The sequence below is a fragment of the Ascaphus truei genome, chromosome 12 (assembly GCF_040206685.1).
Source record: "Ascaphus truei isolate aAscTru1 chromosome 12, aAscTru1.hap1, whole genome shotgun sequence".
In the NCBI taxonomy this organism is placed as follows: Eukaryota; Metazoa; Chordata; class Amphibia; order Anura; family Ascaphidae; genus Ascaphus; species Ascaphus truei.
The window spans coordinates 6,736,662-6,743,488 of record NC_134494.1 but is presented as its reverse complement, the minus strand read 5'-3'; the positions used below and the strand labels follow the sequence as shown (position 1 = coordinate 6,743,488).

General features: G+C 46.7%; 1 protein-coding gene across 2 annotated transcripts in view; it reads left to right on the top strand.

The window, feature by feature from the left end:
- LOC142464315 (uncharacterized) overlaps positions 1 to 6,827 on the top strand; it is a 223,742-nt gene that overhangs the window by 173,173 nt on the left and 43,742 nt on the right. The window lies entirely within an intron of this gene.

Sequence of the window (6,827 nt, the reverse complement as noted above, 5' to 3'; positions counted from 1 at the left end):
AAGGAGGGGTAGGGGGGAGAGGAGGGGTAGGGGAGAGAGGAGGGGGGGGAGGGGAGGGAGAGGAAGTGTAGGGGGAGAGAGGAGGAGGGGAGGGGTAGAGGAAGTGTAGGGGGAGAGAGGAGGATGGGAGGGGTAGAGGAGGAGGGGTAGGGGAGAAAGGAGGGGTAGGGAGGAGGGGTAGGGGAGATAGAAGGGGTAGAGGAGGTGTAGGGGTAGAGGAGGGGGTGCGGGAGAGGAGGGGGAGGGGTAGAGGGGGAGGGGAGAGAGGAGGGGGAGGGGAGAGAGGAGGAGGGGGAGGGGAGAGAGGAGGGGGAGGGGAAAGATGTAGGGGAGGGGAGAGGGAGGGGGGTAGGGGAGAAAGGAGGGGTAGGGGGGAGAGGAGGGGTAGGGGAGAGAGGAGGGGGAGGGGTACGGGAGGGGGAGGGGTACGGGAGGGAAGAGAGAGGCATAGTGGGGTGGGGGAGGGGAGAGAGCCATAGTGGGGTGTGGAGGGGAGAGAGGCACTGTGAGGTGGGGGAGGGGAGAGGGGAGGGGGTGGGGATAGAGATGGGGAGAGGGTTTTGGGGAAGGGGATAGAGGAGGGGGGTTGGGGAGGTGGGGAAGGGGATGTAATAGGGGAGGGGAGGGAGGGGATAGAGGAGGGGGTGTGAGGGGTAGGGTGGGGGTGAGAGGGGTGGGGTGGGTGAGAGGGGTGGAGGGGTTGGGTGTGGAGTGGTGAGAAGGGTGGGGGGGTGGGGGGGTGGGGGAGGAGATAGAGATGGTGAGAGGGCGGGGGAGGGGTGAGAGGGGGGGGTAGGGGTGAGAGTGGGGTTAGTGGTGAGAGGGGGAGGGGGGAAGGGGAAGGGCAGGTGGTGGAGTGGATAGAAAAGGGGTGTGGGCGGGGAAGAGGGGTTGGGTGGGGTGAGGGGTTGGGGTGGGTGGGGGAGGAGATAGAGATGGGGGAGGGGTGAGAGGGGGGAGGGCGGGTGGTGGAGTGGATAGAGAAGGGGTGGGGGAGGAGATAGAGGGGGGAGGGGATAGAGGAGGGTGAGGGAGGGGATAGAGGAGGAGGGTGAGGGAGGGGATAGAGGAGGAGGGTGAGGGAGGGGATAGAAAAGGTGGGGGAGGGAGGGGATAGAAGAGGGGGAGGGGTGGGGAGGAGATTGATAGAGGTGGAGGGGATAGGGGTGGGGGAGGGGATAGAAGAGGAGAGGGGTGGGGGAGGGGATAGAGGGAGGGGGGAGGGGATAGAGGGAGGGGATGGAAGGGAGTGGAGGAGGGGATGGAGGGAGGGGGTGGGGGAGGGGATGGAGGAAGGGGGTGGGGGAGGGGATGGAGGAAGGGGGAGGGGGGTGGGGGAAGGGATGGAGGAGGTGGGTTGGGGAGGGGAAATAGACAGGGTGGGAGGGGAGATAGACGAGGGGAGAGAAGCGGGTGGGGGAGGGAATAGTGGAGGGGGGTTGGTAGAGGGGAGAGGCGGGTGCTGGAGGGGTGGGAGGGGAGAGGCGGGTGCGGTAGGGAGGGTTGGGGGTGCGGGTGGGGTGGGTGTGCTGGAGGTGTGGGGTGGGTGTGCGGGAGTGATATGGGAGGGGAGAGAGGCAGGTGTGGGAGGGGTGGGCAGAGAAGAGGACTGGGGCCTCTCCCAAACTAATAAAGGTATATAAAATAAATATAACGCAATGTGATAAGGCCGGATTATAAAATACGAAAAAGTGTAAGATACTATGTCGCAGCTCATCCTGTTGGAGAATCTCCCACGATCCTTAGGTTAACAGTAGAAACAAAATGGGGGGGGGGGGGGGGGCGCGAAACATGGAAGAGAAATACACATAGACAGTAGTCAGTAATTGTCCTATAGTGAAAAGTTCCTGAGCAAAATTATGGTTGGTGTATACAGCTGTGAACACAATAGTTGGGAATTTGGGGTGAGATAGATGCTATAAAATATTAGAGACTTACACGGCCAAGTGTAAGTTCGTGCCTATAAAGGTATCTTTTTTATAACTTGTATTTTATTTTTGTGAAAATACAGCATGTATACATCTTATTTCCAGTACTGTGACCAGCATTATTCATATCTCTTATGTATGATATCTGAACACAAACATTATCATCAGAACCAAAGTTATAAGTAACAACATAGACTTAAATAATAAATAATCCTAAAGTAAAATTAGGTGGGGGGGGAAGAGGAAGAGGGTGGGGAGGATGAGAGGGAAGTTGGGAGGCCGCGGTTCTGATCAACACCTCGGGAACCGATGTCTGGTTTAATTTATTGCTGCTGGGTAAGCTACTCCATTAACGGAGAACGTATCTAGTTACTATTAAAGCAAAACGGTGGCACCCTTCACCCCAGGGATGTCTGTCTGGGCCAGCCAAGGCGTCCAGACTTTTAGAAAATTTTCGCCAGTGTCATTGACTAGACTTGTCAATTTTTCCATCTGGCATACGAACCAAATTCTATTCCGAATTTTGGGGATAACAGGAATTTCATTTTGTTTCCATAATGCTGCAATCTCGCACCGCACGGCTGTAGCAAAATGTGCTATTAATTTAAGAGTGGCTTTTGAGAAGCCTTGTCTTGCCCTTCCCAGAAGGAAGAGACCAGGATCAAATGGGATATCGAGGCCCAAAAGCCTCTGAAGCCAATTAATGATTTTTTTCCACATTGGAATCAGCCGGGGGCAGGACCACAGCATATGTAACAGATCAGCGGGTTCTCCACACTGTCTAGGACAGAGTGGTGAACTACCGTTTACAAATTTGGATAGTCTAAGTGGGGTGAGGTACCACCTCATTAGGACTTTATATGCGTTCTCCTTTAATGTTGTGCAAATCGAGCTCTTAGCAGCTGCTGTTGCTATTTGGGTCCATTCGTCAACATCTAGGGTCTCCCCTAAGTCCAGTTCCCATTTTAGCATGTAACCTAGTTTGTGGGTGACTTTAGTTCCAGAACCGATCACTTCTCTATACATCTGCGATGTGAGTCCCCTTGTGTTGGTCTCTTTCAGACAGAGCTTTTCAAATGTTGTCAATGGTGGGTATGGGGTTGAATTATTGTAGAAGGCTCTGATCTGGAGGTATCTAAAAAATTCTGAATGTGGGATATTTTTCTCTTCTCTTAATTGTGTAAATGATATTAGTTTGTTATCTACCACCAGATCTTGTAATCTCATAATATTATACTGTTTCCAGATTTGAAAGTTAGCGCTAGGCATACCCGGAGCAAAGTGTGGGTTTCCCCATAGGGGTGTCATTAGGGTTTTTCTGGACGTAAGTCCGCACCTAAATTTGGTAGCATCCCAGATTGCTAAAGAATTGGTCATTGAGGATAGCGGTTGTTGTATAGCGGATTTTCTTGCTATTTTTGGGGTCCATATTAGATTGCTTAGTTCCAATGGGGAACAAGCTTTGCTTTCCAATGCTACCCATCGCTTCAAATCAGGGTGTATTTGCCATTGGGAAAGTTGGCATAATTGGGCCGCACGATAGTATGAAATCAAGCAAGGTACTGCTAAGCCCCCTTCTGTTGGGTGTTTCAATAGTGTCTGTTTAGTAATTCTAGATTTTTTGCCACTCCAAATGAATGTAAAGATGATGGATTGTAGATCTCTAATTTCCTTTAAATTTAACGGCACTGGGAGGGTTTGGAATAAGTATAAGATGCGTGGGAGAATATTCATTTTTATGCTATATATTTTTCCTATCCAGGAGATATTGAATTTCGCCCACTTTCTTATATCCTCCTTCAGTGTTTTAATTAATTTGGGATAGTTTGCTTTATAGATAGATTTATATTCACTTGTGATGAATATCCCTAGGTATTTGATCGCTTTAAGCTGCCATTGAAAGTTGAAGTTCAAAGAGATTAGTTTTTCTTCTGGTTTTGGAATGTTAACGTTCAGGGCTTCTGACTTTGACTGGTTTATTTTAAATCCTGAAATTTTGTTAAACTTATCTAATAGGCTGAAGAGGTTAGGGAGAGAGGTGAGTGGCTTTGACAAGACCATTAGTACATCATCAGCATAGAGAGCTATTTTATGGATCTGGTTCTCTATTTTGAGACCGGAGATATCTGGATTGTTTCTCACATGTGCCGCTAAGGGCTCCATGCACATGGCGAAGAGTAAGGGCGAGAGGGGACAACCCTGTCTCGTGCCACTCTTGATCTTAAACATGTCCGATTGGTAACCTTGATGCTTAACTTTAGCTGTCGGGCCAGTGTATAGCGCCATGATAGCTGATATTAGTTTATTCTCGAAACCAAATGCTCCAAGTGTAGCTTTTAGGTATGCCCAGTCGATCCTATCGAAGGCCTTTTCTGCATCTAGACTTAACACCATAATTTTTACATTTTTTGATTTGGCTATTTCTAACAGATCAATGATTCGTCGGATATTATCTCCCGCTTGTCTATCCTTAATGAATCCGACTTGATCTGGGTGTATTAGTCTAGGTAGGATCTGACTTAATCTATTGGCAATTAATTTAGCATAGATTTTGATATCCGTATTGATAAGCGAGATAGGTCGGTAACTTTTACAGTCTAATGGGTCTTTGCCAGATTTATGAATTACAGAGATTGACGCTTGGAGCATGTCTTCGGGAAAGGGTTGGCCTGCTAATACCGCGTTGAACATTTTGAGCAGGTATGGGGTCAATATCTTACTGAATTTCTTATAATAGAGGCCCGAGAAGCCGTCTGGTCCCGGGGCTTTTGAATTTTTAAGGTTGTCTATAACTAGATCTAGCTCTTCTGTGGTAAAGTCAGAACTCAGTCGTCCTCTCTCTTCATACGTCAGCTTTGGCAGCTTTGAACTCGAGAGAAATGACTCACGAGATCGATCAGTGGTTTGGTTATGTACTATTTTATCCCCATTATATAATTTCTCGTAGAATGACTTGAATTCATCTACAATTACAGAAGGATTGCCAGAGATAGAACCTGAGGATTTTTTAATGGCTTGTATACTATAATTGGGGGGTCTGTGTCTCAGTTTGTTGGCGAGCATAGTATCTGGCTTGTTTGCTTTATCGAAAAATTTCCTCTTTGACCAATTCAGGGATATATCAGCCTGGGATGTCAACAGAAGATTTAGTTCTATTTTGGCATCTTTTATTGGTTTGAGTAGGTTTGGGTTATTGGATTGTTTATGTTTGTCCTCTAGGGTTTTCAATTTAGATTGTAGTAAATTTAGTTTGTATTCACGTTCTCTTTTTTTTCTAGACGCTATACTAATTAGTATGCCCCTGAGCGTGGCTTTATGAGCCCCCCATAGGGATAGATAAGAGTCTACTGAACCGTGGTTCGTTTGGAAAAATTGATCTATTTCGTTGGCTACTAATTGGGTGGTGACAGGATTTTTTAATAGGGCTTCATTTAGTCTCCAGTTTGCTCTAGGTCTGTCAAGAATTAGCTGGGTGCACCGTAGCTCTATAGGCGCATGATCCGACCATGAAATATCATGGATCCCTGTATGGGAGATCTGCGGGACCAGTCTGCTAGAGATAAAGAAGTAATCGATTCTGCTATATGAAGAGTGGGGGTGCGAGAAAAAGGTATAATCTCTATCGGTGGGGTGTTGTTCCCTCCAGATGTCTAGGAGATTATTCTCTTTCAGGCCCTGTCGTAGAGTGTATGCCGTATATTTGGATTGTCGGGATTGCGGGTTTGATCTGTCCATGTTTGGGTCGAGGACTGTGTTAAAGTCCCCTGCTATTATTAAAGGGCCCTGTGCAACCTTGTTTAGTTTATTGAAAACGCTTGTGAGGAAAGTGGGGTCCACTTCACCGGGGGCGTAGATAGATGCAATAGATAGTGTTTGGCCATTTATAGAACCTATGAGGATTAAATATCTTCCGTTCTTGTCTTTAATAACTTTTTCTGCTTTAAAGGGACATTTGTTATGGAATATAATTGCTACTCCCTTTGTTTTCTTTGGGGAAGATGAGAAATAAAATTGTCTGAATCTTCTATCTAGATATTTTGGGGCGTTTTTTATGCTAAAATGTGTTTCTTGTAATAATATGATATCAGCTTTTTTACGTTGGTAGTCGGCAAAAGCTATATGTCGTTTATTCGGGCTATTTAAGCCTTTCACATTGTGAGATATGATTATTAACCCCATTACAGCATCTCTAAACGGAGTGATCTAACCTTAGTGTTTGGTGTGGGGTGTTTGTAGGTGATCTTTACCTTTTCTGTAGCTGTCCATGACATCGGTATCCTTTTGAGGGAACTTTCAGACTGTTGCGTGGCAAGCGGCCAGATGGGAGAGGGGGGGGTGGGAAGGAAAAACAAGGGATGAGACATACAAAAACTTAACAACGGAGATCTTTGTGGGGTCTGAGACTCCAATAGATCTCTTGCCTTTGGAGGAAGGCTGGAGTCCCGTAAACCATAATCTGGTGTACGATAGACCAGATCAAAACGGTCTTCTCCTCTCCAAAGGACTTGGGTGAGTGTCCTGTGATTACCCAGGACACTCTGAATCGGCAACATGGCAAGGGCCAGGAGTAAGTGGCTCCCTCCCTCCCTCGGCTTTTCATAAACGAAAAAATGTGATATATAATATGTAAACACACATATCGCTATTTGATAACCTTAACCTTAACTGTGAGGTTAATAAAAAGGACAGCAGACTTATATTTCCCAAATTCACAAATCTCAAGAGTATGTGGTGAACAGCTTGAGTCATGTCCAGGTTTGGGCTAACTTTTCCTATCTTGGTTCTTCTTTACCAGGCGTTTCTTAAATAAGTATCTTAAGGACCTGTGGGGTTTCATCATAGACACACGAATATCTCGCTTAGAACTATTTCTATAGTTATATTATAATTATTGCTATA